Source organism: Cydia pomonella, unplaced genomic scaffold, assembly GCF_033807575.1.
Source record: "Cydia pomonella isolate Wapato2018A unplaced genomic scaffold, ilCydPomo1 PGA_scaffold_145, whole genome shotgun sequence".
Taxonomy (NCBI): Eukaryota; Metazoa; Arthropoda; class Insecta; order Lepidoptera; family Tortricidae; genus Cydia; species Cydia pomonella.
In genome coordinates, this window is record NW_026907788.1 from 1 (window position 1) to 24147 (window position 24147).

The window sequence follows — 24147 nt, forward strand, 5'->3', positions numbered from 1 at the left end:
ACCGAATATAAAACGGGATGATATTTTATTTCATACTACATACTAATTTTTCAAATCGGTTTTTTTATCACATATCAGTAGTACAACTATTTGACTTCTGAGCCTTATTTCTATGATTCGTTTTAGGGACATAGTGTTGTAAACATTTTTTGTGTGAAATTTAATAAGATTTCACTTAGCCTTATACAATTTTCATAATAAATCCATAGTTATAGAGATAAAAGAAAAAACGAAAAAATATGACTTAATATTCGGAGTCCTCTCAAGACGGCTGGCTGGCTCAATTTTTCGGTAAAAAACAAGTGTAAACTGGTTGTGAAGAGTAAAAGAAATCTAACGATACGTCATTTAAAAAAATCCGTACAGTATTCTAAGCTACAGGGTGTACTGAATCATCAGTACTTAAACCCATAACCCTACTTTCTGGTTAAGTCGCAGTCGAGTAAAATATTAATATTGGAATAGATCACGTACAAATGTATAGTTAAAAATGGAATTCATATTCCTCCGAGTTTCCTTTTAAGAGAATGTCCCCTGAAAGTGTATAAGCGCTAAACTTAGATTCCGCATTTTATACAAAAAGATGTATTTTTCCGCAAAGATATCGAGAACTTTTTTGTGTAGAATTTAATAAGCTTTAATGTTGACTTACACTTTATTTTCTTAAAGAATGTAGATTTAGAGTAAAACGCGAATTTCTCCTGGATGGTACACATTTTCCAAGATGCCTGCGATTCCTCGAGGTCCCCAAATGTTAAATGGTTTGGGCATGAAAAAGGGGCCTTTAATTTATATACATAATAAATTTCATGACTATTACAGAGATTTCGAGGTTGGTCCTAATCCGATTATGCTACATTGTGCGTCCGCAGCAAATTCGGTTCCATACAAATGTAGTTACGCTCTCATTTTAAATCGGCTAGCTAGATTGCTCTGAAACTTTGTACTTACAATAGGATATGGTATGTCTATGCCTATAATTAATTTAAAACATAAATGTGAAATGAGAGCCAATTAAGTTCAATATTAAGAATATGTGTCGTTGTTGACTCGCCGACAACGGAATTGAAATCTATATGGGTGCCATGTTCTGTGCTGTGTAGAAAATCCTGAAATTATAAAGGATTTGTCATGGCTAGTTTTTACGTATACCGAATCGTATCACCGAAACGTCACAAACACCACGAAGGTTCGGCTTGTACGGGCCCTCGTTTTTCCTATATTCTTATATGCTGCGGAGACTTGGACTATCCGAAAAACAGAGGAGAAGAAGATAGACGCCCTAGAAATATGGTGCTGTAGGAAAATGCTGGGGATATCCTGGACCGAGTTTCGGACTAATGTCTCCATCCTTAAAGAACTCCGTATCAAGCAGCGCCTTTCGACTCTCGTAAAGACCCGCATACTCAGTTTTTTCAGTCACGTCTCGAGGAGGAACAACGACTCCATAGAGCGTCTAGTGGTGCTGGGTAGAGCAAACGGAAAAAGACCGCGCAAAAGGCCACCTATGCGATGGACTGACCAAATCAAATCTGCCATGAAGGGACCCCTGAACGCATTTGCCAGAATGGCTCCCAACCGCGAAAAATGGCGAGAAATCGTACGGCAAGCAACATCTGCGCCTGATATCAGCAGTTGACCACGACGCTCTGCAAAGAGTACAACGACAAAGAAGAAGAAGACGTATCATATTTGTCTAAAATTTGGTTTGTTGGTACACACACAAGGGATAGTCTCTAGCTAGGTACGGGGTGCCACACTCGTCAGCGCGACGGCGATATTTACCTAAAAATCTCAAATTTGTGTACGGGCTCAGCTCCTGTTTCGTCTTAAGCCTGAATTTAACAGATTCTGACTCACAGGGGGCTTTGAGCATGCTGTTGCGTTCATTTTCAAAAACTAGCCTAACAACACAATAAATGCTTGTTTTTCCGCATTCTTCACTATATCTCCCTGTCTCACTACTATCTGACCTTCTAACCCAGAAGGGAAAATATACCTTATTGGGGCTACTCCATCTTCCTCATGATATTTTACTTTACTGAAAAGCAATCGGTACATGTTACAAGATGCACATTGTTAAGAGCCGGGGTTAGAACCCACGACCATTAGTTTTAAAACGAAGCTTTGTATATAATTTGTATTTTTATAATAAATCTGTTTTCTTTTTGACATTATGTGGTATTGTATTGCTTTATGTTAATTGTCAGATATTTTTTTAATCCTGGACAATTGTCACTTGCGTCACATGCACGTTTTTATGATAGATCTACATCGACGCAACTGCATGTCATTGTCATGGTTCTTGCGGTTTATTTTTATAACGCCAAGATCGGAATATTCGGAATCAAAGAGCATATAATCAATACGTTTTAAGAGACGGGACTTTCATACTAGCGAGTGGAATCAGTTTGTTTCGCAAATCATTACCAAAATATACGACAAAGAACTGTTAATGAACCATAGTACCAACATAAGCGATTTAAATAGTGTAGTACGCTACACGCTTGCGATTCTTATCGATATCGATAAAATGGGGAGGGTTGAAACATAGGCTCCTGTCTACAAATTTTGTACTCGAAATCAGGTTAGCATCAAGTCCACATTTAAGTTGTATGTTATATAGTGGATAGTTCTTAATTGGACTACTATCTGGTCGGGCTTAATGTGGACCCGAATTATTTTAATACAGTTTTTAAGTCGTGTTTTTTATTTTATTAAAAGCTTTATTTTCAAAATGATGTGCACATACATGTTTGAATAAATGTAACTTTTCTATGGGAAGATGTATCAGATCTTCGTTCCCAACAAATTTGACCCACTGCCTGCATCTGAAAACATACAGCCTTGGACAAACATGACTTTATCTACAGTTTATATTCCAAGTGTTTGCTAATGAGATGATCAACAGATTATTTCGCGCTAATATGCATCTATAAATCATGTTTTCGGCATCCAGTTATCAACAACCCTTTATCAATGCTTTAACTTTTTATGTATTTATATGTCTGTTAATCATGAGAACGGGTCTGGCCTTGTTGGCAGCGACTCTGCCTATGAAGCCGATGGTCCCAGGTTCAAATCCTGGAACGGGCGTTTATTAGTGTGGGACATGGGTGTTTTCTATGTATTTATAAATTAGGTCCATGTAAATATATATATATATATATCATTGTCTAAGTACCCACAACACATGCCATGCATACTTCAGTACTAAGTCAGTTTGTGTAATAATGTCCTATAATATTTCTTTATTTATCATAAAAACAGAGATTAATTTTCTTACATTTTAGGTTAATATATTAAATAATGACTAGATAAAAAAAATATGTTAACTAATGACCATTAATGCATAAGTAATAGATAATTTATGCATTATTAATCTTCGACGAATTAATTATGGTCATATTGCATGCAAGTTCTCAGGAAATTTCACATATTTAATTTAATTATTTATGATATACAAATAAAACTACAGTTATCGATAGTTATAGTACATCCCTAGTTCACAACGAAAAATAATATAAAATATCTAATTTTCGATGTGTTTATAGCCTGCTGACCCAAAATAAGGCCAAAAGTATCTAAAGCAATACTTATACCAGTCTTCATCCAAGGGAAATTTCGCCATAAAATCCCTTTTTTCGTGATTTTCTCGAGTGGCTCGCTTGCCACATATTTCACACTTAGTAAACCGTTTTCCTCGCTGGCATTGTAACAAACTCGCTCTTTACTCTGATCAAGGTTGACTATTTTCGATTTTTTCACTAAATAATAAAGAAATTACACGAAATACCCGAACAAAACATTGAAGCCTTCAAAACAAACAAAACAATTAGGCTGACAGTTGACTTGATGTAAACTTGACAGAATAAATAGCACTGACGTTTTCTTTTTCTTCGTTGGCAATGATTTGCGAAACAAATTCCATACAAAACTTTTTTCTTCCTAGTTGCGTCAGCCTGATTGGAATTTGGCAGCTAACTCCATCTTGCGTCCAGTAGAAGAATCAAAATCGTACAGAAAAAACTACTCTCTGCCTTAGGATCCCCTTTTAAATGTCATAAATCCAAACATGGCAGCCATACCCATCGACAAAAAAGTCTACCGTTGATCTAATTTCATTTGACAGTTAACTAATACGTATTCGACACGCTTATATTTGACAACTAGAATCCTGACTAGAGCTGTGACTGCGTACCAAAAGTACGTCTCTGTTACTCGTACCAAAAGTACGTCTAAAATACCAGTTTTACGAGTATGACCCCCAATAGGCAGTTTACGTATTTGCCGTGCTTAGGCGTCTTACAAATAAGGATTATTAATGCAAATATCGACTTATTATTTCGGTAGGGGTCGGAAATATCGTGACGTTTTGAGTGAAGGCTATGAATATATTGACATATTTTTATTATATATTATTACATAATTTTTCGATACAACAGACGCCCAGACGACCGTCTGTTAACAAAATTTTATTTTGCTTAAAGTAACGGTAAGAATGGAGGTACGAGGTGATGAAAGTTTCATATTTGTTTTATTTCAGAAATCAAAGTCCGTACTTTTAAATACTCGACAAGCTAAAAGTAGTCTATTACAAAAAACCTGTTCCAAACACTATTCCGGTACAACGCCCCGCCTCTAGTGTGGATATTGTTCACTGACAGGTGGTGTTGGTAGCAATTCGACAAGTCACAATATTTCCCACATCAAATGAAAATCAACACGAAACGTCACTTTTAGCATGTCGAATAAGGGCCCAGTTTTGAATGATTCACGGTTACTTTCACTAGACTTAAATCGACGGAGATATACCGGGAGGGTTTGTTTATGTAAAGATCATTGATATCCGAATCAAACACGCGTAGTGACACTGTGAGTGTGGTGTGCTTAGATAGACGAACAAGTGTGGACGTGACCAGTGCCAACGTTAAAAGCGAACGCAGCCCACGCGCACGAACGAGGGCCCGAGCGCGGTCTACAACTTTGACACCAACCCGCTATCTCCAGTTACCCGTGAACAAGATGTATGTAACTGCGTAAAATATCGGGAGCTCAAAAACAATATAAAAGGTAATCACGGTTTATATCCCGGTCGATTTAAGTTTAGTAAATTTAGTTTACATACAATAGAAGCAAAAAAAACACATCAGCAATCATAAAATACAACCAACTGCAAATATCAATTCATACTAGAATTTTTACATGTACAGTCAGCATCAAAAGTAGCGGATGAAACAACGCGCCAAAAGTATCTGATATTCGGGATAACTTTTCCAAATATAGATAAATTTCTAGAATTCGCGTTCCAAAGTATATCTTTTACAGTCTTTGTTGTTCTATATTAAAGACATCACTTTTTGTTAAGCTGTTGGCTGTTACAGAATGGTAGATACTTATGAAGCGTTATTTGATCCGCTACTTTTGATGCTGACTGTACAAACAAATGCGAGTTAAATACTTAAAAGACAACTTCTGTAGGGCTAAGATGGTCGGCTCTTTATAATTTGTCACCGTACCTGTTACGTTCTAACAAGTATGTTAGCGCGAAAGTGACGGGCATAGTGACAAGTGATAGAAATGGAACCATGCTGCTACCGCAGATTGCACTGTGAGGACCAATCACAGTGAGCCGCTAGCATTAATTGTAATTTGTAACAGACAAGTTCGCATCAAAATAGGAACCAAATCAAATCAAGACAGAATCGGCCTTTAGGTTCTTTTTTGTTGTGATTGAAATAGACTTTAATATTACGATGTTTATAAAATAATTTATATCTCGACTTTATTTATTATATACTCGTATTTATTTATTTTCACGTCTCCTTTTCCACGTGTTTCCTGTGATAAATCTTTTCACAAAATGTAAGCAAATCGATGTTTTGGGACCGAAATATAGAAAATTTATTTATTTAGAATTGCGACCAGCCGTACAAGAAAAGTTACAGGGAACCAGATCACACACACACACACGCACGCACGCACGCACGCACGCACGCACGCACGCACGCACGCACGCGAAGAAAGCTATTTACGAGACTTATTTACAATAACGAAAATATATTACTTACCTATTAGTAATATTAGTTCATAATTTTTCCTTATACCAAAATATCAGCTTTCATAAAAATAGGTACATTAAAGACAGCTAGAGTTAGACGAAAACAAGTTTGCAACGATTTTAATAGCACACGAAGTGCCAATGTTATTTTAATCGTCATATTTCTATGAAATTTTGACGTATAAATAACACTTGCACTGCGTGTGTTGTCAAAATCATTGCTGACTTATCTTACTCTAACCCTAGGAGCCATGTGAAAACTTTAGCGAAATTTAACACCAAAGGGGGTACTAAAAAGTACGGAACCCTTGTTGGGTGAGTCCGACTCCCACTTATCCGGTTTTTTTAGATTTTTTGATTATTGTAAAAATAAGGAGCGAAAAACAGATTTCATACAACTTTTTGAACGCTCTTAACTCTCTTTATAATTAAAATTAGGGTCATAGCTGTGGTTGATATACAACAAATTGTGTCAAAATATTTTCAATAATGTGAATATCCAGAGAGGAAAATGAGGACTACCTTTGCATGAAAAGGCGATTTTGCGTGGGTCCGAAAAATGATTTCTTCATATGTTAGTTGGCTTCAATTGTGACCTTTACGAACCACAATTGAAAGCATTTGAAAGGCTTCCTACAATAAACTTCTCGCTGACTTTTTAGCAAGAATTTCCATAAAAGAGAAACGTTTATTAGTTTTATTTTTCGACACCTACAGCGATGCATGAACCAACAAGAATATCAGTACCCCTAGTGTAAATTTAGTCGATAGCGAAACGTGACGTACGCGTTTGCGTTAAGGCTCATTTTGTATGGGTTTTTGAACAGCGCGCCAAGCGGGACGTTTTGGAAAGTCAAAAATCTCATACAAAATGACACTTAACGCAAACGCGTACGTCACGTTTCGCTGTCGAAAATATTTACACTAGGGGTACTGATCTCTAGCGACGTTCAATGCAAAGGGATTACTACAAACGCATAACTTAATACCATCCCTTTTCCTTTTGAGATTCTCAATAGTGAGTGACCGAGACACAATCATAGCTTCGATTTTCGAAATACGAAATGAAGTAAACTGCGGTGAGCACGAAATCGTAAATTTGTTTTATATTCCGAGCATGCTCTGGGAGATATTGATGAAAGTAGTACACAAATCCTAGAGTTTTAGCATGGTTGTAAACTAACTGCTAGTGAATTTTTCGTATTTTTATTGCAAATACGATTTATTTTACCGTAGATACGAGTATATAGAGCTCGCAGAGCGACTTACTAAACTTATTTCGGGAGAAAACTGTTTTCACTAACTAAATCTTAACAAATCACTTTGATTTTGATGTTGATCACTTCAACATAATATATTCTTGTTTTATAGGCTTCGTAGCCAAGGTAGTCAATATTAATATCGCCCATAATTAATACCTTATAATTTTGAAACAAAGGTTAGCTTAAAAGTTCGTTAAGTTTATTATAATAAATCTGAATGTCACTATTTGGTGGTCTATACATGCATGCAATCACTAGGTCTAAGTTTACACATTCAAAAGCACACACTTCAATCTGCATTCCTACGCACAAGGAACTTACTTCATTCTTCGCTTAAAACAATTTTATTAGTACTGCATATTTAAAAAAAAAGGAAAACCTATAAACCTAGTTTTTTACTGTGTCAAAAATCTACTACAAAATCATTGAGATTGGAAAATATTTAAAAAAGGCTAACGATGGTCTCCACACTAGGCAAAGCCTGTATCGTGGTTACCAGCTTAAAGGTCAATTTTGACACTTACATGCATACATGCATGTTTTTTTTTAGATATATACACTATATATCTATTTAAATTGCTTGAGCATAAATCGTAATTTTGAAGTGGAATAACGGTTTCTATTTTTGTGTATAAACCACGTGGTATACTTCCTTCTTATAGATTGGCATCTTGTCTACGCACCCAGTTATCATAACTGCATTATCAACTGGTTATCATAAGAGGCATTCTATAAGTCTGAATTCAATGGCAACTGCAGTTTACTATTTCAGTTTGCTGGAATGTTGCTTATCACAATTCATGAGACACAACTCACAGTCAGATGGACGGACATCGATGAAACCCGTTGAGATACGGGAATATTAAAACTACTTAAGTCATCTAAAAAATCCGAACCAACTCATGGTTTTCGTTAAAACAGGCTACACTGATCTTATTGAAAGACTGGGTCAAATATAAGCTATGTTAATATAATAGGTATACTGAGTGATTTTTGTGAATGTCAAAAATGTATTAAGATGGTCATACAGAACAAGGTTTCCCTTGGGACCGAAATGAAAATTAGATTTTTTTTCGCGAATTTCTTGTCAGTCCCGTCGGAATCACGACCCCTAAATCATCCAGTACAGACTTACTAAGGTTTAAACTCGCAACTATCTAACAGTACCCCTAGTGTAAATAAATTCGATTTTGAAACGTGACGTACGTGTTTGCGTTTAGTCTCATTTTGTATTGGATTTAGAAAGCAGGGATCGGAAACCGGTATTTTTTCGTTCTTTGTTAATTATTTCATTTCTAATTGGGTAATCTAATAATACGAAGTCGTTATCTAAAAACACAACCGAGTCCTATATTTGGAGTATAAAATAAACCGAAATATATGTTTATTTCAAAGTTTTTCCAAAAAACCGGTTCCGATCCCTGTTAGAAAGCACGTTACTGTCACTCTCAATTAGCGATATTATCATGGATGTTTGGCATTAGCAATCTGGTGCATTAAATTTCTACATGAAAGTACCTATAGTAAACCCTCCTATGATGGGACCGGCACCAGTAATGGGATGATAGAAACAAATCCTGTATAACAAGGTATTTTATTTACCATCAGTTTTTAAACACAACATTTTACCATAAACAAGAGCTAAACAGCTGCTTAAGTTAAATTTTTCATTGGTATTTGTTAGTTTGATTATTAATGCTGGCATATATCCCATAACTGGAGCAAAAAACCATAGTTTTAAGTTGTTAATAATATTGAAACTAATTGCAGTAGCTTTCATTTAAATACATAGAAAACATAAAGGACGAATAAGACATTCAACTTTTAATGCATAAAGCGGTAGAAATTATTATTATTATTTGTATCTCCGTTACAAACTCTCGGGTTTTTAAGCCCGGTCATTTATAAGGCGTGCGTGGGGATATAGATCCAACACGTAGAGGCCGTTTGGAGAGCTTTGATGTCATGTAAAACGCCTGTCATTATTATTATTATTATTATTATTTATTTCAGGTAAACATCTGTAACTTACAGCTAACAAGCCAAAGCGTTACAAATATTAATAAATATTAATATTTTAAAGGTGTCAGTGAAAAATCAAAAATATTCAAAAAAAAATCTTAGATGTCCCATGATTAATGCCGTTAACATGCTGTATATTTTTTTAAATTCCATATTAATTTTAATTTTCTTTTATATAATTCATGTTAGTTATAAGATGTAATATTTCTAAAAGATATTACCCGCCGATTTTCTTGTCGGTCCCATATTGGGATACCCTCCTACAATTTAGGAGGGTTTTAAATCTTCTCGGGTCAGAGGTGCAGGGTTAGAGCCGGCGTATCTTTATTTGACGTTCATAAGCGCATTGTAATATGCCTTATTGAAAACTATTTTTATTTAATTTTCTTGGTAGCTAGAACTGCCATCAGAAAGCCACTTTTAACTCCGTATCACAGGGTTTAAGCAAGCAATCTGAAGCAATGACTAGCCGCTCGTGAACAAGAAGCAATATCCTAAACCAACATCAGTTTACACACTTAATAGCACTTCATTGGATCGATTTAACAAAGTAGTATTAAACCTTGTCGATACGTGCCAAATCTTTACTTGTTAAAAGGAAATTGAAAGACAGCTTTTTCAACAAATGCAGTCTCTATTTACCTCTCTGGAGCTTCAAAAATATGGTTACATTTTGGTTTTCGAACATAATTCAAAAAGGTTACTGTGTCAAACATAGTATTTAATATGTATTACTTGGAGAGAGGGTCGATCACTTTCCGCTTAACAGAGTAGAGGCAGTTGTTAAATCCTGGCGATACGTGCCAAAACCAAATTTTTGCATGTTATGCCCTGATCACATGTATCGAGTACAATGGCGAGATTACAAATTGGTACTCGGCTGAGAGAGTACCTAAGGTGTGGTACGGTGGGTGAGCAGGTGATTACACGCATTTTGCTTTTCCTGCCGAGTCGGTTCACTTTTGAGAGATTCGTCAGTCCGTCAACATGAATAGCAAAAGCAAAGCAAAAGAAAATCACTGGTTTATTCGCCGAACAGAACTGGCAAGTAATTAACCTGTCGAGCGGCGAGCGAGTCAGCGCGGGGTATGCTGAAAGGAGTGCGGGGGTGGGCACTTGGCCTAGTAAACAAAACAAGGTCCGAGTGACTCGCTCGCTAGTTTGCTGAGCCGAGTATTAGTCACAAAGTACACACGGACCGAGCACTCGGCCGACGCACTCTCTCGCCACTATACTCGGAACATGTGATCAGGGCTACAATCGCGAAAATCGAAGTTCGTCAATTGTGGGCATTTTTGTCTGTCACTCTAATTACGTCTTAGTGAGAGTAAAATAGAAAGATCCCCGCAATTTGCGAAATTCGGTTTTCGCGATAGGCCCCCAGAGCCTCTACCATGAGCTGCAATAGTAAATTCGTATTACTTTACTATCGGAGTAAAGTGAATAAACGGGCCATATGTCACATATTTCTGTTTCTGTACGGTCTAATGTGCCTAAAACTTAGTAGGAAGAGAAAATATTTGGAAGCACGAAAAATAATTTTAGTGCTTTTGAATATTCAGTCCCTTATAGGGCTAAAAGGGGTTGAAAGTGTGTTTCGGGAAATAAATCTACGTGGACGAAGCTAGTTCAATACAAAGACTACAATTTGATTTAACCACCTCTTAGCAATTTTGTCGCACACGGTTTGTCTCGTATTGTCGCAAAGCTCGGCTATTACTCCGTTAATTGCTGCAAATGGAACTTGAACCAAACTGTAAACATACTGACTATAGATAGACTTTATGTCCTGGTAATATGGCTTAGTAATGGTTAAATATGGGATGAACCGCAAAATTCGGACAAATGTAAGCGGTTAGGTAATGGATTATTAATGAAGCAATCGTAAGTACGTTCTGAGAAAGCAATTTAGGAGTGGAATAAATAGGCTGTTTTGCGTTTAAATATAAGATAATGTTAAACTGATTTGTGTGTTGGTGACCTCTGAAATAAATGTTGAATGCTAATGTGACAAATATATATCAAATATAAAAAAAAAACAGAAGGAGGTATTAACTGGCTTCAAAAGCGAATTGTTGGTATATATTAAGGAAAGGGTAATATCAAATCGCTTTCGCTATCGAATAAATTTACACTAGCGGTACAGACAGAAGTGACACCTATCGAGAAACGTATAAATGTACCTATGAGTTCAAAATGTACCAGTAGAAAATTCAGATACAATTTTGGTCATCTAAAAATCAAAATAAAATAGTTTAAGAAGTAAATACTAATGTCAAAATTAAATACATTAGTGACTTTTTGTTGAAGTTTATACGCTGACTCATATTAGCTATGTAAATATAGTGAAATACGACTTTCATTGGCCCTTTCCAAGGAAAACTTCATGCCAAAAATGAAGTTAAATTATTTTAAAGAGTTATTTGTGAACGAAGTCGCGAGCGAAGACTAGTCTCACAAAATCCCATCGTGTAATCCGTTCATAATTAGTTCTGTTAACAATTCGATATTAAAATTACAAAATTAATCAGGTTTTGGTAAATTGCTTAATGCCCAAACGGTAATTAATTGCTTGAAGAGAAAATTGGAAAACAGTAATTAATGAGAAAACGAGGAAAACATTGAATGAGTAAATGTTTTATGTAATTAAAGAAATCAGTTTTTATTATCGGTAGATTTTAATAAAGGTTTATATACCTATTTAAAAAAAAAATTAACTAAAGCACACACTTAATTATTTATTTCAGTTATTTATGATAAGAAGAACTTAAAATTTTAGTTATGGACAAAGCTCCACAAAACTACATTTAGTTTTAATTGTAAAGTCAGGTATCAATCTCACTATTTAATACATAATTAAATTAATGTTTAAGCTTAAATTCAAAGTTCTGGTAAGTAATACTCCATAGGGGAACACATCCCCAGTAATGTGTCCAAGATATACTTTTTCACACAGTTATTAAAATCTTTTTGAGCTCTTGTACTATGTCCGCGGGCAAAGAGTTCAGTAAATAGGGTAAACGGTTCTTAAGTGTTAAATATTTACTAAATCCTTGGAATTATAATGTTTGGTTTAGAAAAAAACTATTATAATAAATTATTATTTAACTCAGTGCCTCAAGACAAACGTCTTTAATCAATGTGTGTTACCAGTGATGACTTGCGGCTCCGAAACGTGGTCTTTCACTATCGACCTCATCTCAAAACTCAAAGTCGCTCAACGAGCTATGGAGAGGGCTATGCACGGAATTTCTCTACGTGATCGAATCAGAAATGAGGAGATCCGTAGACGAACTAAAGTCACCGACATAGCCCACCGGATTAGCAAGCGGAAGTGGCAATGGGCAGGCCACATTGCATGCAGACATGGCCGATGGGGTCGAAAAGTGCTCAAACCACGGACTAGCAAGCGGACGACCACCCACAAGATGGACAGACGACCTTATTAAGGTTGCCGGAAGATGATGGATGTGGGTCGCTTCCAACCGGTACATGTGGAGGTCCAAGGGGGAGGCCTATGTTCAGCAGTGGACGTTTTATGGCTGAGATGATGATGATGAAATTATTATTTGATGTTTTCAAATCCGCCTGACAAAACTCTCAAATCAGGTTAAAATTTCATACTTCGAATAGCTCTCCAGTATCGTTGGGCATTAGTCAGTGAATCCCTACGGTATCGAGGCGTCTATAGGCTATATTAATTGCTACCTGCCCGACGGAGATGGATGACGCCTGACACCTAGCTCGGCCTAGTTACCAGACTCGAATTAAGTGCTTACGTCATACGACGTACGAATACGAAAGAGCCCGTGAGGCGTAATAAAAGCAAGCGATTGCTTGCCATAGTTTAGTTTGCTTTACATACACTGCTTACCAAACTATATGTATTATATTTATTGATCCACGCCTTTTTACACAGACCCATGTACGAGTAAAATACCTCAACCTATGTTTTACATAGTTTACGCTATTCTGTCAAAGCTTATATTACAAAAAATATATTGAGTAACTTTTACTATGGCACCAACCCCGAAATTGCAAAAAATTGTATTATATTACGGCCGACGATAATGTGAATGTTTTATATGGGACAACCAAATTATTTTTCACGATTTTGGGATTGCTTTTATAGTAAACGTTGCTGAGTAGGCTTTCTATGTTTACCTAGGAAAATAAAGAAATTAAATTATTAGAACTAAATAAGTTGTGTAACGTGAAGGTTTAACCATGTGGTAGTTAAAGAGCACTAGAATTACAGCCATTCTAAGTAAAGAAACGTTCGCAACATAAATATTAAATAAATTAATATTACAGGGACATTCTTACACAAATTAACTAAGTCCCACGGTAAGCTCAAGAAGGCTTGTATTGTGGGTACTCAGACAACGATATATGTAATATACAAATACTTAAATACATAGAAAACATCCATGACTCAGGTACAAATACCTGTGCTCATCACACAAATACATGCCCTTACCGGAATTTAAACCCAGGATCATTGGCTTCATAGGTAGGGTCACTACCCAATAGGCCGGACCGGTCGTCAGCAAAATTCACTTAATTAAAACCTAATGTCCTCAGGCATGAGTAAAGTGGTTAACGGAAGCGGAAGTAAGCGGATGATGGTTAACATCCGGGCAGCAACTAATCGCAGTGAGCCGGTATTACACCTTCCCAGAGAGTGTGGAGTAAACTATTAGATGCCACAAGCAATAGGACAGACCGGTGAGTTATTTTACTCATAGATGGTAAGTTATTTTACTCATGATGGATGGATAGATGGCTCTGGATGGACTTTCAAACTGGGAATTGCCGGGTTTGGTTGGACACTGGCTTGTAACTTTTTCACAACTTATTTGATGTTTCACCAATAATCGGTGAAGGGAAACAGCGTAACGAAAGCGGACTAATTCCAATGACACCCATCAGTTTTAGATGGCTCTGACATTGTATTATCATAGTAAGAGGTGACTTACAAACTGGAAATTGCCGGGTTTGGATTGGACCCTAGCTTGTAACTTCCTCACAACTTTTAAGTTTGTTATAACATTATTTGATGTTTAACCGATTTTAGGTGAAGGAACATATCGTAAGGAAAGCGGGCTAATCCCAATAAGACTAAGTTTTTTCTGGGTGAGATTGCAGTTTGGAAAAAAAAAACTAGTGGCTTCTCCATTCTAATAATATATGAATATGTAGAATAATAATATTATGTGCCCTTACGGGGTGTCATGATCTAACTTTATATAATGTAACACCTATTATATACATGACAATACAGTATTGAATAAATTGAAATTGAAATTCTTGAGATTAGGTTACAAAGTGGAGGCTTCCTGAGCTGTGGCAAAATATCGAGTCAACCCTAAGAAGATAATGATAATAAAGAAAAATACACTAACAGATTTATAAGACTAAAAGTGATCCCATAAGTGCTTCATGAACAAAGTTTTGTACAGAGCACCGAAAAACGGTACAGATATTTTAATAAGTAATTTGTATGTAAATATTAGCTGTCTCTCTTGAGCCTTGTAGGGTGAGTAATAAGTGGTTAACGGAAGCGGAAGTAAGCGGATGATGGTTAACAACCGGGCAGCAACTAATCGCACCGAGCCGGTATTACACCTTCCCGGAGAGTTTAAACTATTAGATGCCGCAAGCAATAGGACAGACCGGTGAGTTATTTTACTCATAGATGGCTCTGATATCGTTTCAGTAAGATGTGACTTTCAAACTGGAAATTCTGGGTTTGGACCCTGGCTTATAACTTTTTGCATACATAGGTAAGTCGGGTGGCAATAGAATATTATGGTACCATCGAGCTGGTCATAGAGATAGGAAGTGGCCTTAGGAAATCTGTGATGAAATAACGCAACCTAATTATGTATGCTGTTGTTAGAATTGTTTCGATGAGTATTAGTTGCATGTGGAAAGAAAAGTACAGTCAGCGATAAAAGCTTGTCCCAAAAATCTATTTTTTGTCAAAAACTTATTTTGTTGTAGACTTGACGGTGGCAGGTTTGTCACATGGGAAGAGTCACAAATAGCCGCCGCCATACAATCCAAGTTACAATCTCATTTTAACACATTCACCGCTGACTACGGTCGTAGCCGATAACATGGATTTCCCGGTATGTAGCGGAAATGCTTTGTAGAGGCAAACGACAACGTGTCGTGATTAGCGCTGAATGGGTTACACGACATTCTGAAATGACATGAAAGACATGAACATTCAATTAACAAATATCTATCAGCCCGATTCGAACTTTAAGATAAGTCAAACATTATAATTAATTAATATAATTAATATTATTATAATTAATTTAATTTTATAGGATTTATTACCACTTCAAAAACAATCCACTTAGCATGTAAATTATCCGCAACGCAGGCTTCATCAGGTGGCCACAGATGCATATCAGCAACATGCTTCGTCCCAATGTGTAATTTTAACAATGTGTAAGTAATGTGTAATTTTATTGCACATAAACAGGTTAACAGAAAACAGACAAAAAAAATGTTATGTACAAAGGCGAACTTATATGTCAGTGTCAAAAGTAACGTTTCTTCAAACAAAAATTTCGTTTTTGAAACTGACATCCAATCCGTTTCTTTAGGAATTTTTGTATATTAAAGTTCGAATCGGGCCGTACGTCTGTTACTAGATTTTGTTACTAATAATTGTAATGTAAAAAAAATAGAGCGAGTGTGAGTTTTACATATAGAACTTCTATTAGCTTTATTTTTTTGTATACCAATGGGAGTTGCGTTTTGGTAATGAGTTTTTATGACTCTTAAATTACTTTAACTTTGGATTACTCCAAGAAGGCTAAATTCCGTCGTTAAATTAAAATTAGTTATGAAACTACTTCCACCATCATGGGGATGAGATTGCTTGACAGCTGTTTTGCCCCATTGTACAGTATAAAATTAAGAACCGTATCCTGATTGTAACGGCAAGTTAATTAGAATTTTATTAGATTTTTTTTTCATTATTTTAGGTGCTAACGTCACTTAACATTTATTTACATAGACGTAAATTCTTTTGGGCATGCATACTCTATTTTCGAGTGCTCTGTGACACTTTACTAGCTTCAAGTAAGTAATCAGTTGACCTGGAGATAAAGTAAAGTCTCTTAATTAAGGTTGGTCATTATTTAATCAGTGGAAATGAGGTCTAGGTTGCCAACCCGGGCTTTTAAAGGGGACGGCCGTTTCCCCAATCCCCATACAAACGTAGTCCCCATTTTCCTCTATCGATTTTGACATAATGGAAAATTACTACATAATTGATGTATATTAACCATAGCTATGCCCCTAAAACTTTTTTAATTTTTTTTTGATTATTTGAAAAAAATAGGAGCGAAAAACAGATTTCATACAAAGTTTAAAGATAAAGATAGTTTATTATTCAAGTAAGCATATTACAATGCGCTTATGAACGTCAAATAAAGCTACACCGGCTCTAACCCTACACCTCTGACCCGAGATTTAAATCCCCCCTCAATTGGAAAACTTCAATCGCTCCAAACTTGAAAATGCTCCAAACTCTTAAAATAATTACAAATTTGAAAAAAAAAACAAGTGTCAAAATATTTTCAATAATATCAATATCTAGAGAGGAAAATGAGGACTACGTTTGTATGAAAAGGCGATATCACGCGGTTTCTCCACTTTTGTCTTAAACATACAACAAACATTAAAGCGCTAAGGTGAGGTGGGCTTAAGTACTAGATAAGTATTAATGAAATCTAATCTGCCTAATAGAGGCAAAAAGGTAATAAAGAACTCATTTCCACTGGTTTGTCTAGTGCCAGATTGCGCACTTTGAAAGAACAAGTAAGTGGCATTCAATCCGGCTTGTTATGCCCAATGGGGACCTGATAAACGTTTGGTTTGATGTTCACATAATACTCGGATGTTCTCTTGCTCAATTACGCATTATGGCTGAAATAATTTAGATGTAATTTGGAAAACAGATGTTATTTATAGAGTTTGTGCGGAAAGAGAAGAGTCGTGGAATGTAAGGGATGCCATACATTCTACGACTCTTCTCTTTCCGCACAGACTCTAACAGACATACATTATGTAGGTAATTTCATTAATTAACTGAGATAAAGTTAAGTGTAAAAAATTAGAATTATATACAAAAATATGTAAGACAACTAAAACTAAACCTAACTAAAAAATTAAAAAATCCCTAAACCTACCTTCTTAGCCTAGACCCATTCGCAAGGTGCCCATCACGCAGGCAGTACATAGTATATACATAGTATATGTCGACAGCCGATTGTAAGATCAGACAAATCGTATTATTTATTTATTTATTTAGAACACAAACAGTCGCATATATATACACATGAATTTATAGTAAAATTTAGTGTACTTAACATACTTTTTTTATGATACAGGAGGCAAACGAGCAGACGGATCACCTGGTGGTAAGCGATTACCGCCGCCCATGGACACTTGCAACACCAGGGGGGTTGTAAGTGCGTCGCCGGCCTTTAAGATGGGAGTACGCTCTTTTCTTGAAGGTTTGAAGGTCGTATCTGTCCGGAAATACCGCAGGCGACAGTTCATTCCACAGTTTAGCTGTGCGAGGCAGGAAGTTTCTGAACAAACGCACAGTTGAGGACTGCTAACCATCAAAGTGGTGAGGATGGAAATGTTGTTGCGTAGGGCGATGGAGAGAAGAAGCGGCAGGGATTAATCCGAACAATTCCTCGGAGCACTCCCCGTTGTACATGCGATAGAAAATGCAGAGCGAGGCCACATCTCTACGCAGCGCCAAGGAGTCAAGAAACATATACCAGCGGAGGCAGCATGCCGGGACGGTAGGACAGTGCAAAATTATGTACCTTTTTATAAGTATAACGAGCGAGCTCATCGCCAACAAACTGTCTCGCAGTTTGGCGAATATTTTGTTTTGTGGTACACATATTTTATATTTTAATGTTATAATAAATAAAAAAAATAAAAAAAAATTATCACTTGTCACTATGCCGTCACTTTCGCGCTTACATACTTGTTAGAACGTGATAGGCATGGTGACAAATGATAAAGAGCCGACCATCTTAGCCCTACTGGAGTAATAATCTGTGGTAATGTTCCTATGTACAGGTAATGTTTTGACGGTATAGTCACATTACACCAATAGATAGGTAGGATAGATTCGTTAAGTTACTTCAGATGCCTGAAGGGCATACTGCCCAGAAATAGGAGCCAGGCTCGACTCAGGGAACGAGACAAAGATTTTCACGTTTCACGATATGCCTACAAATTTCACGATATGCCTACAAATTTCACGATATGCCTACAAATTTCACGATATGCCTACAAATTTCACGATATGCCTGATCTTACGATCGGCCTGCGACATATACATAAAATAGAATTCACCACGTACGAAGCTGAAAGAAGCGTAAGCGGATGAAAGTTCGTACGAAATACTAAGCTTCAAAAGGAAAGGCGGAATGTTTAATTACTTTTATACTTTTCACGGCTGTAATTATAATTAAGGCTGAAATATGAGAAGAAAACCAGATCTCTGAAAATGGACACGCGTATTTCACAAACAATTTACGTGAAAAGTGCGAACATTGTTAGACAGAGGGTCAAAATGAATTTGATCCAGGCAATATTCTGTGTTTTCACATAGTCCAAAGTACTCTGAACTGGATACTCAAAGCGTTCTTTATTCCAATTTTGCTAACGAATTCAAAGCTTTAAGGCGTTCATTTAGTGAACTTACTATTTTTTCGACCTGCGTTTAAATCCCGACTGTAGCCTGGGCTTGCATTCTGATTGATTCGCGAGCTTGGGTAAGTCAACCCAATATGCTTTTGTCTACTCGTCGACCGTAATTGTTGAATTAAGATTTCGTATAAAAAAACTATAATTGCGTACTTTTCATGTATAGGCTCCAAATTCAACTATAATATTCATTTCGATACGCTGTAATCAACTATAAAAAAATGACCAATCACGTGGCGGCACGGCAATCCCATAGAAAATACTAAATGGATAACGGGCGGGCGGGGGACTTCACACGTTTATGTCTTTTGTACTATATTTTTGTCTGTTGAGATACCAATTTTCATTAGTTACTTAGGTTTTATAGTAAAAAAAGTATTATTTTAGATCACTCCTAGAAAGAGTATTGTAAACAATAGTGATATAATCAAGCTTCCTCGCTTCAGAACATCAAAAAATCTGAAACAAATTAAATTATCTCTTCGATCCACTGTACTTCATCGCCGAACGCGGAAAAATGTCGCGGACGTCTACAAGCGACCTAAGGCTATTAGAACTACTCCCATGCTTCTTTCAGTCGTATTTTTATTTCCCACCATGTTTTCCACTGAAGCGCAGGGAATATTTATTTTCAAAGGCTCCACGTTCGTATCTCGAACGAATGTGTGTAGAACGTAAAATAAATACGTTTCATTTCAAACATAGTTAGTATTGATAGTTTCTAGGTATTTTTGCGAGATTTTATTTAACTTGCAATGTTTGTATTTGCGTTGATCATCCAATTTGTTTTTTAAATGTTTGCTGGAGTAAGTACGTTTCAGCAACATTCACCATTTTGATAATGCAATGACGATATTGCTTTTGTTCAAATGTATTGATTATTAATACAACGAAATACAACTAGGTAAAACACATAAAAAACATATAAATTAAACAAATTAAAAAGGCTACCCAGAAGGCTGCCCGCATTGCCCCGCTAGATAGCAGCTAGCCCTCTGATCACCAGAAGCCTCTATAAGGCGCGATGATAACTCCTTAAGTCCTTATAGAGGGGACGCGTATGCTATATGTAGCTTCCGAGTACTACAGAGGGTGACATATCATACAAATTATAACATGTACTTTTTTTATATCACGTCGATGGCAAACAAGCATACCGCCCGCCTGATGGTAAGCAGTCACCGTAGCCTGTGGACGCCTGCAACACTAGAGATATTACATGCGCGTTGCCGACCCTTTGAAAACCTTTACACTCCTTTTTGGTAGAACCCCATACTGTAGCCCCTCGGGAATACCTCGGCAGGGCGCTCATTCATTCCACAGCCGAAGCGTCCGCGAGAGGAAATTCCTCTTAAACCGCACAGTACGCGACCATTTAGGTTCTAGGGTGTGCGGAAGAACACCCTGCTGACGGCGAGCGATGCGGTGATAGAAAGCGGCCGTTGGCATCATGTCAAACAATTCTTCAGACCATTTATGACAAAAATATGAATAAAAATAAATATATTATGTAACTACATATTAGCGCTCGAGCCTAAGCTACTACGCGCGAGACTAGTCTCGGAATCCTAAAATATCAGAGACTTTTTAAAGAAGAAAATGGATAAGCCCTTCTTCGTATAAACGTACTTCTCATTTTCTGTATGTTTTATTTTTTACCTATTATTTTCTTTTTGAGTAATTTTTTTTAATAAAAATAAACCTTAGTCCATACACTGTTAGTTTTAACTTAATTTCTTAAGCACACTAAAATTTATGTTAATTTATTATACTAAATTTAACTTAAAATTTAATATTCTAACTTTTATAATAATTAAAAACCAAAAAAAGTTAAACAAAGTTAATATACCTCAAATAGTGTAGTCAGACCAAGATGGCAGCGGTTTTGACAGTGCAGACAGTGCAAGTGTTATTTTAAAAGCCAAACTCCTATGGAATGACGTTTAATTAATACTTGCACAGGCTGGGCTATCAAAACCGTTGCCAACATAGCTTGGTCTGACTCTACAATTACTTTACCTATTGTCAATATCCAAAGAAGAAAACGGGGACTACGTTCTTATGGAGACGCAATTCTCCATTTTCCTCTTGAAGGACGCATCGAAGAAAATAACATTGCCGCCATTCAACATTTAAAGCTAATAATGCAAATTAAAGCGTACTCCGGGCAACGTGACCGGCATAGACCGTAGGTTTAAAACAGATTGGTGTCAGAGTTCAGACGATCAGTCTTTGCAGAGTCGAGGTGGATTGAAGACTCCAACTCCAGGCTACTGAGTGATATGTGATACTGATACTCAGTGATGTCCGAGAGACGAGAGGTACTGTTCGAATTTAGACTACACTAGCATTGCTGGTGCAGTTATGTGACGTACTGCTAGGCTACCACTAGTTTGACACTGGCATACGAGTATAGGCGGATATTTCAGTTTGACTTTGCTAAGGCAGTCGTTGCAAGGCTACTGGTGTTTCGGGCGACATGACCACACTTTTAAATTGTCAAGTTGTACAAATATCATTTTAATATAAATATCAGATCAGTTTTTTGATGCAGTTATTATTGTTCTTAAAGAAAAACATTGAATTATTTTAGATATGTCAAACTTATTAAGTAATAATAAATTCACAAAATTTTATGAAAAATACTAGTCTAACTTGCTAGAATACAAAATCGAAATTGTCAAAAAATAGATTAGATTAGATTAGATTTATTTATTTCTTAAAGAAAAAGACAGTATTTTACACAAAAGGATAAAACAAAGGCTTTCACTAAAAGATCGTCAACTTAACATTAAAACAAAAAATATAAAATTAATAAAGAAAGACGGTCGGATTGCATAATATACATTGAGTTATCAATTTATATTACATACCTAGGGTAGTAAACTAAAAAATGTCTCAGGTCATACGTATGTAATTCAGCAACTTCATTTAGCGCAGCGGATCGAAGGGAAAAAAAAATTAACACGCCAAAAGCCAAGCTAAGCCCAAAGACGCTCCTGCCCGCGACCTTTTTATAAATTTTATAATCATGCCCCTACCCTGTATACTTATACAACAGGTATCTGTGTTCAGCGGCGGCATAATGGTTCCATTTTTATCACTTGTCACTATGCCCGTCACTTTCGCACTTACATACTTGTTAGAACGGGACAGGTATGGTGACAAATGATAAAGAGCCGACCATCTTAGCCTTACAGTTCACATACGTCAATCGATATCCATTCAAATGTAGAGGTACCTACTAATTCTAAGTACCCCTTACGTAGTAATAAACAGCAGATAGATTAGTAGCAGAGCGCAACAGACTACCGAAGTCGGCAAAATCGGTCTATTGTCTCAGACCATCAGTATTTAATCGCGTCCCGGAACGTAACCGACTTCCACCGCCGGTTTTCAATCTAGGTTAAACAAGTGCCTCCTTCTTAAAATAATTTAACAAAAATCAAACCTTATTTAAGTAGTAATATATCTCATTATGGCTATGATCTTGTGGTAATTAGTGAGTTTTACTTGTCACCTGACAATAATTATGTTCTATGATTATAATGAATTTTTGACATGCCACTTACTTTATAGTTTAACGTTGAATTATAAATGCATGTATTATAAACATATCTTACCTTGTGTGTGAATATTTCATTTTCCAAACAAAAAAAAGATTCATTATAGTGTACGTAAATATGGTTATTTCACAGTAACATCACTGTCTAATAAATTCTATGTCACCACGACATTCAAGCATCGTACTTTTCCAACGACTTGCATAAAAAAAAATACTGCTCATACGGATATTTTTTTATCGTAACTTTCTCTTAGTTATTCGGGGAAAGTAAAAGAAACAAACCTTTTTTGTACCGTGTCGGTGAAAAACTAGCATAGCCCCGCGTAATGGTTAGCGGTCTCCTAACTTTCTAACTCCTATTGTAGACCATAAATACCTTTAAACTAATATATAACATAAAATTACATAAATATTCAACGTCTCTCCGTGCATAAAATAAAACCCGGGGTCCTGCATCAAAGCTAATTAAACTTCCTTAACATTATAAGCACCTCCAAATTCAAAGAAAATGTTATGAGGTTTTAAGTGGGTGGAAATGCGGCGAAGGAAAATAATCGAAGTGCTTTGATCGCTCACTGTAAAGCCACCCTTAATAAGGGTGTGATGTCTTTGACAGGGTGACATGGGATATGAGGGAACTTGAGCGTCGATAGCTTGTAGGTATGTCTCATATTATGGAGCTTTTTTTTTTTATGGAGGATAGGCAGGCGTTTGACCACGATCACACCTGATGGTAAGTGATGATGCGGTCTACGGTGGAGCACGCTTACCTATGAGATACCTATTTACTCTAGCCTTGAAGAGATTCAGATTGTACTCATACGGAAACACAGACTCGGGCAGGGCATTCCACTCCTTGCTTTAACGCTAAGGAGCTGAGTACCTATTATGTCTAGGATATTGTGTTTCAGTTGAATGGCATTATTGAGTATTTGGTAGAATTGGTACTTTGTAGTTCAAACAAGGCCTCGGCCTCTAGCCGATTATAACTTAAAAACTGGCATAACTTAATAGTTAATACGAATAGGTACAACTATACAGAAAAGCATAATAGATATGTACGTTTTGATGTATATACTCGTATTCTGTACCTTTAAGTATTTAAATAAAAGTAAACAAACAATTTGTACATTTTTGGGTAGTTATAACATTTATTGGTTAACCAACCAAATTCAAAACCGCCTGGATCTGAACGACCTGACCTACATTATTTGATCATATAATGTTTTCATCTACCCTCAGCTTGCTTAAGGAACCATTCGAGGGTAGATTTTGTTTGATTTTATTCAAATACCTAAAGACACAGAGTTATAGGTATGCTGTCAACTGATTTGCTGCGAACACGCGTGGTTATACCGATATGTTTTAATCTAGATACCTATAAACAATTTGTTAAAAAATACATGTTACCGTCGAAAATATTTTTTTCTACCTAGCTTACCAATATTTATAGAAGCCGCGTCTACCAAGAAACCACA